Source organism: Eptatretus burgeri, chromosome 7 (assembly GCF_056783735.1).
Source record: "Eptatretus burgeri isolate ZD-2024b chromosome 7, Ebu_testis_v1, whole genome shotgun sequence".
NCBI classification, from domain to species: Eukaryota; Metazoa; Chordata; class Myxini; order Myxiniformes; family Myxinidae; genus Eptatretus; species Eptatretus burgeri.
Window position 1 is genome coordinate 95,816,452 of NC_140967.1, and position 12,174 is coordinate 95,828,625.

General features: G+C 40.2%; 1 protein-coding gene and 1 long non-coding RNA gene across 8 annotated transcripts in view; one reads left to right on the forward strand and one right to left on the reverse strand.

Moving 5' to 3' along the window:
* NOVA1 (NOVA alternative splicing regulator 1) overlaps positions 1-12,174 on the reverse strand; it is an 81,896-nt gene that overhangs the window by 15,433 nt on the left and 54,289 nt on the right. The window contains exons 1-2 of one of the 7 annotated variants that reach the window (XM_085889698.1): positions 6,849-6,992; positions 6,556-6,616 (exon numbers count right to left, since the gene is read on the reverse strand). The exons of 5 other annotated variants lie outside the window; for them this stretch is intronic. The gene's annotated coding sequence lies outside the window, so the exon portion shown is untranslated. Of the gene's footprint in view, positions 1-6,555; positions 6,754-6,848; positions 6,993-12,174 lie in introns of those variants that run through there. One more of the 7 variants, XM_085889697.1, reaches the window with a different exon arrangement.
* The window catches only part of LOC147023844 (uncharacterized), a 242,984-nt gene continuing 240,753 nt past the window's right edge, over positions 9,944-12,174 (forward strand). The window contains exon 1 of the long non-coding RNA XR_015060394.1: positions 9,944-10,314. This is a non-coding gene — a long non-coding RNA (uncharacterized LOC147023844). The remainder of the gene's footprint in view (positions 10,315-12,174) is intronic.

The window sequence follows — 12,174 nt, forward strand, 5'->3', positions numbered from 1 at the left end:
ACAGACATATTAACATAGATCAATGTAATTTTACATGAATCACAATGACATTAGGAAATAATGGACAAGCAGAGAAGGGATGTGGGATTTGAACCAGGCTCCTCTGCTTCATGAACTTGGAATTCAGATGACAACAGCCAAAATTACAGTTCAAGTTGTCAGCGCTCAAGTTCTTCTTCATTTTAATGCAACACAAAGCTGCGGGGTAGCACCAATGGCTGAGTACATGGCTGTTCCCCTGATGTAAAGCCCCCTGTACAGGTTAGGGCAGTAATTTGTAATTTGTTCACGGTGCCGGCAATAGCTCACCTACTCTTCGGGAAGGACATCGTGGGATCTTTAACAGTCACAAACTAATGTCGGCAGACTGGACATCAAGTTTAGTGTCTATCCGAGGGACGGCACACAGATTGATGAATCACCCTGCCCGTGAAACACCAGGATGGTGGTAATTTATAGCTGGGTCGAGATTTGAACCCATGCTAGACATCTCAAAGGGGAGTATGGGTCCCTCTCGGCCATCCGAGCACCAAACATCTATCACACTAATCCCAGTGCTCACAGCAATACTGTATTATGACACCTCTCATAATTTTAATGACATTAAAGGCCCTGTCACACCTTGACGATTTAGCCAGCATATGCCGACGTATGAAAAATTTGTCTAAAACACTGGCACACGTCGAATACGTATGGGTAAGTTTTGTATACTGTTACGGCTGTGGAAATTCGCAGAACACCATAAAGGTCCTTAGTTCAGTTAGATCGATGTCTGCGTTCAGTTAAATTTTCCCACCGTTGTTTAATGGGGTTTATTCGTGTAACAGGGCTGTGATCCTTTGAGATAGGGTTTTTCTTTTCCTGTCGTTATTTTGGACCAACCACATCTCAACCACCATTACAACAACCAACATTGCTCCCAAATAACCACAACGCCAACCATGCCACCATCACCACAACCACGATCGCTTCCACCACCAATCACAACCAAATCACCACCACCAACGTCGCTCTCGACCACCGTTTCACGGTGGCCTCCACTGCCACCACCATCGTTCCCACACAACAACAATTACGCCAACCACCTAACCACCTTCCCCGCTACACCAACTGTCGATCTCTTTCTCCACAAACCACATCACAACCCTCTCCGCTCATGTAAACCGTCTCTACAAAGTGAAGGAAACCAGAGGAGTTCCGATGATGTGCGGATTTTCCCGCCTGATTCTCCCGCCTGTTGGTGTGGGGGAAGGGTGATGCGGGTCAAAGGTCAAAGGTCATATGAAGGAGGGGCCTCATTTTTGGGGAATGAATCTCCCTGGACCTGTGCCAAGAATGATTCTCAGCCCCCACAAGGCACACGGGAGGGGGGGGCGAGAGGGCACGCCCCTTTTCTGGAAGCTTCCCGCAGGAGCTGGAAGGAGGGGCAGAGCAATAAACAGGGAGAAGCGAGGCGTTGGAACTAGGGGATATAAGGGCACGCAGGACACCAGTTGGGGGGCTTTTTGTCGTCTTTGGCTTGGTGGTCGTCTTTGTGGTGGTTCACTGGTGGTCTTCTTCGTGTGCATTGGTGGTTTGCATAGAGTCGCGGAGCTCGCAGTCGGTGGGGAGTCCGGGCGTGGCACGAGGGACGCGGGCGGGAGGCGCTGCTTTGCAATTCTGCTGCGCAGCCTGCACACCCGGGAGGAGAGTGCCGGAGAGAGCTCGCCCACCATCGCACCACGAGGGTGCAGGTAACCTGCAACGGTCTCGTGGGGTCCGTTCGGTAAACCAGGATCCACGCCATAAAGGTCTACGGACCCTGTCTGGTGCCCTGGTCTTTGAGGGTGGCCTTTTCCTTTCTTTTGAATGAATGTTGGTGGTGCCATGTCCTGTAAGTAAAGACTGTTAAGTGACTAGATAATTGCTGATAGATGGTCATAGTGCTTTCACCTTTCTCGTGTCTTTGTTCCCGTCCATGATTGTTTGCCTGTATACGTGTTTTTGAATACCTGCATTGATTGTGTGACAGGGCCTTTAAGTGCATTCAAAGAGCAAGCAGACAACATTATAAAACAAGTTCTCTTACAAGGGACTTCAATGGAAGAGGAAGCCATTCATCCCATCAAAGCCTGCACAATTGTTGTCAACCTATGGTTGTTTGCCCATACTCTATCCTTTTGAAATGCTGTTTTCTTGTAAGGAAGCTAGGAGCATGCACAATATTTAGAGCCTTTGGTATGACTCGGCCAGGGTTGGAACCACCGGCTTCCGAAACTCAGAGCAGACGCTCTAAGCATTACGCCACCGAGTCTGGTAGCATCGCAAAATGATATAATTACTTATAACGCAGTTAGATAAAAATATTTCAATTTTTTCCCCCTTTTTAAGGACTAATAGCTCTATTTAAAAACATTAGCCTTCAGTGCCAAGCTTCTGAAAGCATATGTGTGGATTTATAAAATTCAAAAGTGTCTGATCTATTCTAAACAGCATGAAACAAATTTGAGATTATGGATTATTTGTGTCCCCTTGGAAACACAAGTCCATGCTTTTTTCTACCCTATGGGTGGGTGTCCAAAAAACGAAACAAAATACAAGCAGTGGGTCTGGTAAGAGTCAAATGATTGACAACTGAAAGAAGGCAAATGCTCTGGCCCAATAAGCTCGTCTTCCCTTGTTTATTTTTTTGATTTGAGCTTCCAGAATATCAAGCAACTGGTCATAGCTTCCCTTGCTGAAGTGAAACATGATAATACATCCAGGGTACTTTACAAAGCAAATGCTTTATTGAGGCTCCAGTGCAAATAGCCTTTAAAAAAAAATGTTACAAGAAGTAAAACATGTATGAACACTAATTCATTTATTACCCCTCACGCACAAAGTGAAAACTGGGGATAAACATTTAGTTCACTTTGTCTGTCAGTTTATGATCGAGGAACAATTTCATTTATATTGAATGTTTCATTTTTAACATGAATCGGAAAACAAACGTGTAGTTTAACGTACTTTGGCTCTGAATTTGTCTCGATCGTGCATGCACAGAAACAAGTGAGATAATTTTTTTTAGTCTGTCTAACAAGCAAACAAACTTAAAAATCATTCAAACAGGAAAAATTTTGTTTTTAAGGAAGTAATAAAGGACACAAACAACAGGAAGGAAAAACTAATGTTACGTGTTAAATAAGGTGGTGTGGAAGACCACCTTATTTAATCACCTTATTTAAAACAAAATTCCGGAAGTTTACCATCAATGGAGGTAAACTTCCGGAATTTTGTTTCCTACATCCTTTAAAATCCATATGATTGTTATGTTTGTGGGGTATATGGAGGAATTTCATGTGAAAATTAAGGTTGAACAAAGTTATTTGGTCCGTGGATGTGTAGGAGACATCTCGATGTAATTAAGTAGGGAGACTATGAGCTTAAGTGTTACTACACGGGGGGGGGGGGGGGGGTGCGGTGTTAATTAGATAGGAATTAAGGACAATGTCCCAGAGTATGTGATTGCCCCCTGTGAACTATTCCTACGTTTTTGCATTTCTTAGCCAACCATGAAGGAGTTGTGTTTTTATAACCAACACCACAATAACAAACAAGCAAAATGTACGGAGGGGGTAGAGGCCCCACCTTCCTGGGTTTTGTGTGAGCAGGCAACGCTCTGGAGGAGGAGTTTGGTTCGGCGTGACATCGAAGAAGAAGGGTTGGTTGCGCAGTATTCGTGAGAGATGGGGAGCGCACGCACGAGGTCAGTGTGAAGAGAGGTTGAGTGCGGAGTAAAGGACGCACGTGGTCGAGAGACGAGAGCATAGCAAGGAGATGGTGTGAAAGATCAGGGCATGATGAAATGGCTTTCCTTTGATGCATGAATAAGACGGCATGATTATCGTATTTGAGCTAAGGCGATTTTTAGCTCACGTGGTGAAGCAAGATGCTGACCTTTGCCTCTTGGTTGGGTCGTGAGGAACGGACCCCGAGCCTCATGTAAGTTACTGAAGGGGATGGTAGCCATTCTGAAAATCAGCGGGTTGGTGAGGACGATCGATGCACAAGAAAGCTGCACGGAGTCTCTGAGCCTTGGAGTTGAATCCCGCTCACGAATTGCCTCACGTACGTTCATCCCACTGCGAGGGAGCAGCCGAGCGCCATTTTTGAGGGTGAGTTTGCATGTGTACGACGAAGCGCCTCAATTCCACATTCCATAAAGACCATCTCTGGCACACAACAAAGTGCCGGGATAAAGGAGGGATTTTTCTTTTATTATCCTTTTCCCTTATCTGTATTTAAGTCTGTGTGGAGGCACCTCAATTAGATTTAATATTGAGTTTACCTCATGTTTTTCTTTCATTATTATTATTTAAATTATTCTCATTGTACATATTTGATGACTGTTATTAAATTATTATTTGTTCTATTTCATTTGCTTGGGTCCGTGTATCTGTTGTGGGTCGAGTACAACCCGTGTGCCTCTGTCCTTTACCGCCATTTCTTTCCCACGCGCATTAATCTCCGAGAGTCTCGGCTATCAGCCTCCAGGGGAGAACTGTTTGGCCATCCATCCAGATAGGGGCTAAACCCCCTGGACACGACATTATATTTCAATTGGATTACGTACTTGAACACTGTGGAACACAAATTGCCTTTTTGACACTTTAAAAAAAAACTTCTGTTGAGCAGGACTTGGACAAAATATTATGGCATTTTACATCATCTTGGTCAATCAAATTTTCCGCTCACAGATCCCACCCATGTCCTTGTTTCCCCAACACTGCTTAGTGTAAGGTGTTCTATGATCTTTCCAGTGTGAAAAGCAAGATTTTATCACTTAAAATTTTATAAAGATACTAGACGACCCATGAAAAATCCCGTTGTGGCAGCGGTTGATAAAAAAAAAAAACATTTCAAAAATAAGAACAAGAAAAAAAAAGATAGCTCCAGCGAACTATACTGCTGAGGTTGTTTGCATTGATCAAATTCTCCCGAAGAGTACTTGACTGAATCGGGAATTGATTTTTAAATAATTTTTTTCGTTGCCCGATTTGAACGAAACTTGATGCTGCACACCACAGGAGAATGGTAATAAGGTGGCTCTAAAAAAATTGCGCTATCATGTACCGTTTTGGCTGTATTTCAGGAACATACATACATACAAGATGAGAGTTTAGGAATATATAGATAGATGTTAAAAGAAGAAATATTATCGCATTCTGAGAACATCCTACTATTTTATCACACTATTTATGATGCAAACATGTCGTCGGGGTTGAGCAAGAACCCCCACCCCACCCTCCACCCTCAAAGCATCTACCCTCTCACCCCGTTAGTAGATATTCATCCTCCTCGGTCCTTGTGTTCAAGATACCAAACATTTTCATTCAAATTGTCCATTACACAGCCAGCAAGAGAGCTCTTTGATGCAGACATTCAGGATACTGAACATATCACCAGGACAGAGTCGGTCATGAGGATGGAGGAGAGGAAGACATGTTGCCTCACTTTTCACAATAAGAGAACCATGACCTACTTCACTCTACTTCGTATCAAGCTTCACTGAACTGTGTTACAGCGTCGTTGATTCCGGTCACTGCGGCAAGAAAGCATTTCAACATCAAAGCAAAGTCAGAATGATTTTTGACTAGTTCAGCAGGCTGATATGGAGGAAATGAAACAGGAATTATATATCAGGTTCTGGAAATCAGAGTATGTATAAATAAGTGATTATTTATGGTAGTAATGAGCTCAGATTCCGTGAAAGAAAGTGCTGAACAACATGATGCAGACTGTGACTCGAGAAGTGCGAACCTTTGTGACCTCTGCTCTGCCACTTCATTCCCAGGCAATGGATTGTTGTTTATGAAAGCAAGTTATTTTAAAAAAAGAAAAAAAAGTCGATCACATGTGTGGATATATGATTTTTTTAATTTGTATTTTTAGCAGTTATTGCTGTTTTTGAAAGCCAAACAATACTCTCCCTTCTTACTCAACCTTAACTGGAGGGGGAGCACTCGGTAGAGTGCAAAACCTCCGCCGCCAATACTGCTGGGTCACTTAAGTGAACCTGATATCCTATTTATTGTAGGTCAAAACGGATCAGACTCTACTGAACCACGATTGAATAAACTAAACTAGATCAACGCGCATGTAGAAATGCCAAAAAAAAAAAACCAAATTTTTTTGAAAAAAAAAGTTGCAAAATTTGTTTTTTTTTCTCTAACAAATTTTTTTGGGGGGGTTGGAAATCACTTAAAACATGTAGAAATGCAAAAAAAAAAAAAAATTCAAATACTTTTCAAATAAAATCGAATTTTTTTTTTTTAAGTTGCAAAATTTTCTGTTTTTTTTTTTTGGACCAAGTCCAAAATCTAATGGCATGATCCTTGGACCATACCTAACCCCCCGCCCCCCCCACCAAGTTTCGTCGAAATCCGTCGAGGAGTTTTTCCGTAATACTGTTCACAAACAAACAGACAGGGGTGAAAACAGTAACCTCCGTCCATCTTCGATGGACGGAGGTTAATGAGGACATTTTAAAAAGTTTTCTTCTTTGAAGAATTTTAAAGTAAATAAATAAATAACCTCTCTCTGATGTTTTCCCCCAGAGACGTATCGTGACGGGTCTTGTTGCTCGGAAGCCTTCCTAGAACAAACAATGCAGGTCAGCATCGGGTTTCAACCTTCTTTCACCTAATACCTGAAACATGCGGCCTGTAGATCGTTCGATGCATATACAGCGGTTCACATATAACTGGTACGCAGGTACTCATGCGTGGCAAAAAAATAAAAAATAAAAAATAAAATAAAAAGTAAAAAACTAAATGTTTGCTTCAAGGATGCTCAGAAAGCTCAAAAGCGTACTCGCACAACAGAACCTTTTGAGGGAAGGTTCTTCAGTGATAATTCTGAGATACTGTGATTTCAAAATATAAATGTACAAAACTTAAGTTTATAAATTATGAGATTCTAAGTTATATTATAATTTGTAACTGATAAGATTAAAAAAAAGATAGATCTGAGGAGAACATTCGAGCGAAGAAGAAGAATAAGAATAAGAATAAGAAGGAGGAGGAGGTTTCTCAGTTTGTGCTGGTGAGATTCTTCAGTGATAATTCTGAGATACTGTGATTTCAAAATCTTAATGGACAAAATTAAGTTTATAAATTATGATATTCCAAGTTATATTATAACTTGTAACTTGTAACTTATAAGATTAAAAAATTATATATAAATCTGAGGAGAATACCCGAGCGAAGAAGAGGAAGAGGAAGAGGGAGAGGGAGAGGGAGAGGGAGAGGGAGAGGGAGAGGGAGAGGGAGAGGGAGAGGGAGAGGGAGAGGGAGAGGGAGAGGGAGAGTTTTTCTCAGTTTGTGCCGGTGAGAGTCTTTAGTGATAATTCTGAGATACTGTAATTTCAAAATATAAATGTACAAAATTAAGTTGATAAATTATAAGATTCTAAGTTATATTATAACTTGAAACTTATAAGATTAAAAAAAAAGAAGATAGATCTGAGGAGAACACGAAGAAGAAGAAGAAGGAGGGGGTTTCTCAGTTTGTGCCGGTGAGATTTTTCAGTGATAATTCTGAGATACTGTGATTTCAAAATCTAAATGTACAAAAAGTAAGTTTATAAATTATGAGATTACAAGTTATATTATAACTTGTAACTTATAAGATCAAAAAAAAAGATATATCTGAAGAGAATACGCGAGCGAAGAAGAAGAGGGGATTTTTCAGCTCGTGTCGGTAGGATTCTTCAGTGATAATTCTGACAATTGATTTACAGTGATTTCAAAATTTAAATGTACAAAATTAAGTTCATAAATTCTGAGATTCTAAGTTATATTATAGCGAACGTAGTGAGCTTCATACTTAATGTGTGCACATGAGAGAATAGGAAACAACAACAACACAATACCTTGGCAATTTGGAATCTGTGTCGTTGGCTATGACCCTTTTGCGTCTGGTTATTTTTTGTTTCGGGTTTTTGTCATGGGGAATGATGCATGCCGGGAGATAAAGGCATCGTCGGAGACATGAAAGACCCAAATATCAGACATGGTGTATATTTCCTCCACTGATTTTAATAAAATATCTCCCGCATCATCAAAAAATAATTTTTAATCGTGATTTACATTATTTGATCGCTGATCCCGAATCCAAGCTGAAGTAACCAGAAATTGCGTATACAGTTTTGAACTGGTTATAGGTAAAGTAAGAAGCGAATGTAAGACGAATTCTACGTTCGCTTCTAGTATTTATTTTTTTAGATGAGATCCTGTTCTCGGCGGTGTAGTTGTTGTTGTGATGGTAATGTTGAGGTAATAATAATTTTTTTTAGATGAGATCCTGTTCTCGGCGGTGTAGTTGTTGTTGTGATGGTAATGTTGAGGTAATAATATATTTTTTTAGATGAGATCCTGTTCTAGGCGGTGTAGTTGTCGTTGTGAAGGTAATGTTGAGGTAATATATTTTTTTTCAGATGAGATCCTGTTCTAGGCAGTGTAGTTGTCATTGTGAAGGTAATGTTGAGGTAATATGCAGTAGTGTTATCACGGTTATAGAAATGCACAAATAATTAATTTGATCTACAGTATATCCAATCACACCTTTATGACTAAAAAATTAACAACAAAACGAGAGAGTAAATACTCTAGCAGTTTTAAGTCTACCTAATTTTATAATAAAGATATCTCCCGCATCATCAAAAAATAATTTTTAATGGTGATTTACATTATTTGATCGCTGATCCCGAATCCAGGCCAAAGTAACTGGAAATTGTAGCATCAAATGTAAGAAGAATTCTACGTTTGTTTCTAGGCTTTGCCCATTCCATATTAGCGAACATAGTGAGCTTCATACTTAACGTATGCACATGAGAGAATAGGAAACAACAACACAATACCCTGGCAATTTGGAATCCGTGTCGTTGGCTATGACCCTTTTGCTTCTGGTGTTTTTTTTGCTACTGGTTTTTTTTGCTTCCTGTTTTTTTTTTGTTTTGCTTCTGGTTTTTTTTTTTTGCTTTCGGTTGTTTTTACTTCGGGTTGTTTTTTGCTTCCGGTTTTCTTTTGCTTCTGGCTTTTTTTGCATGGGGAATGATGCATGCCGGGAGATAAAGGCATCGTCGGAGCCATGAAAGACCCAAATATCAGACATGGTGTATATTTCCTCCACTGATTTTAATAAAGATATCTCCCGTATCATCAAAAAAGAATTTTTAATCGTGATTTACATTATTTGATCTCTGATCCCGAATCCAAGCCGAAGTAAACGGAAATTGCGTATACAGTTGTGGACAAGTTATAGGTAAAGTCAGAAGCAAATGTAAGACGAATTCTACGTTCGCTTCTAGTATTTATTTTTTTAGATGAGATCCTGTTCTAGGCGGTGTAATTGTTGTTGTGAAGGTAATGTTGAGGTAATATTTATTTTTGCAGATGAGATCCTGTTGTAGGCGGTGTAGTTGTCATTGTGAAGGCAATGTTGAGGAATTTTTTTTCAGATGAGATCCTGTTCCAGGTGGTGTAATTGTTGTTGTGAAGGTAATGTTGAGGTAATATTAATTTTTGCACATGACATCCTGTTCTAGGCCTTGTAGTTGTCGTTGTGAAGGCAATGTTGAGGAATTTTTTTTTTTCAGATGAGATCCTGTTCTCGGCGGTGTAATTGTTGTTGTGAAGGTAATGTTGAGGTAATATTTATTTTTTCATAGCAAAAAGACTGTTTAATTTGATATATTTAAGAAGCGAATGTAAGAAGAATTCTGCGTTCTCTTCTAGGCTTTGCCGATTCCATATTATTTTAACTTGTAACTTATAAGATGAAAAAAAAAAAGATATCTCTGAAGAGAATTCGCGAGCGAAGAAGAAGAAGAAGAAGAAGAAGAAGAAGAAGAGGAAGAAGAAGAAGAGGAAGAAGAAGAAGAAGAAGAAGAAGAAGAAGAAGAAGAAGAAGAAGAAGAAGAAGAGGAAGAAGAAGAGTTGATTTTTTTCAGCTCGTGTCGGTAGGATTCTTCAGTGATAATTCTGACAATTGATTTAGAGTGATTTCAAAATTTAAATGTACAAAATTAAGTTTAGACACGAAAACAATATAATTTATAAGCCATGTTGTAAGTTTTATAAATTTTAAGATTAAAAAGAAATCCATCTCAGGAGAACGCGCTGGCGAAGAGGAAGAAGAAGAGGAGGCTGAGGAGCGTCCAGAACGAAAAAAAAAGAGCGCTTTACGAGTGAACGTTCTGAGAGACTATTGACAGAGGACGACGATGCATACAAACCTGAGAGGCGGATTTAAAAAATCGAAGTTGCGCTCGAAGCTGACAAGAAAAAAATCGTGAGTACCAAACCGTTTCTGCCGGTACTGTACATGGAGGAATCAAAATGGTCTTCGCAGATGACAGTATTTTTGTCCAGATGAAAAACCTTTTCAGCAACTTTCCCATTCCCAAATGATGTAGCGTTTGATGGGCGATGCATTCCTTAAAATGATTCCTTTTGGTTTTTTTTTTGTTACTTTGTTTGAACACCCAATTGTCTTCCAAGGTAGCCAACATGCCAAACCATCTCTTGGTGGATCAAGCACGAGCTTTACAGACAGTCATGAAGCCCCCTCCACCACCCACCCCATTATGGGAAAAGAAGTCCCATCTGCCAGCATTCATTGGTGGATATTAAAGTTCATATGGTGTCATTCGCAAAGAGTAGGCGAGCTATCGCCGACATCATGAACAAACTAGAACGGGAACTCAGTAGAGTGCATACCTTCGCCAACGCTACATTTTGCCCCCCCCCCCCAGAAACCGTTGATTGTGAGGGTATTTAATCCCATACTACATCTGCCATCTCATATGCGTTATGATGGCTTAAAAACATTAAATTTCCTGTGTTATATCGTATATCACAAGATTGGGCATTGAATTCACAACATTTTGGAATTGGTTGCATGCAAATTAGATAAAAATCGACCGCACTATGGCAAAATGACGATTTTGACCTTTTCATGACCTCGACCTTGACCTTTGTACTCTTAATTTTGTAATTGGTATTAGAGTGTGGGGAACAGAACAGTCAACATTTTGGTTTTGGTTTCATGCAAATCGGATAAGAATTGACCGTGTTATGACTAAAACCGCACATTTTGCAATGTCATAACCCCCCCTGACCTTTGACTCCCAACCGCTAATTAGGGTTATTACGTCATTGTGTCATTTCACATATCACAAGATGGGGCATTGAATTCTGAACATTTTGGCATTAGTTGCATGGAAATTGGATACAAATTGACCGCGCTATGGTAAAAAGACGATTTTGACCTTTTCATGACCTTGACCTTGACCTTTGACCCGATAGCTCCAAAATCTAATCAAATGCTCCTCGGATAATAACCAATCATCCCACCAAATTTGCTGCGATTCAGTTCAATACTTTTGGAGTTATGCGAATAACAAACACACAAACAAACAAACACACATATTCACAAATAAATAAATAAATACACAGCGATCAAAACATAACCTTCGCAACAAAGTTTGCGAAGGTAATTACAAATTCCTGCCTCAGCCAATGATGCAGCCTTGTGCTGCATACAAACAAAGAAGTGGAAATGAAGACATGACCTCATTGGTGACACTAAAAAGGGGTGGGAACGTCCAATCAGGGAAGTGTTGTTTCACCCAGATAATAGACAAACCATCATTTAACGTTCTAGTTGTCTGTGAACCGGTCTAGAGAAAAAATATTGTCCTAAATAAATAAAATAATTAATCACTTTGCAAGTACCTTGCTTACCATCTCTTTACTGGACAGAACTCGTTGTACCATCATCATCATGTACCATGCCCTACGCTGAGCGTTGGTGCTGTAGAAACGCCTACTTGGCTACAATCTTGGAAGGGTCGCCACTCCCACTCGGAAAGCAAAGGCAGGGATTTGAAATTTGGCCATCGCCTACTCATCATGAAGGATACCGTGTGGGATCTTTAACGCCCACCAACTAATGCCATCAGACAGGATGCCAAATTTAACATCCATCCGAGGAACGGCACACACATTAATGAATCGACTGACATATGAAACACCAGGATGATAATTTAGAGCTGGTCAGGATTCAAACCCAGACTACACAGCCCAGAGGTGAACCTATATACATCTAGGCCATCATGTCAGCTGTTTTAGTTCAGTGCCACAGTGCCAG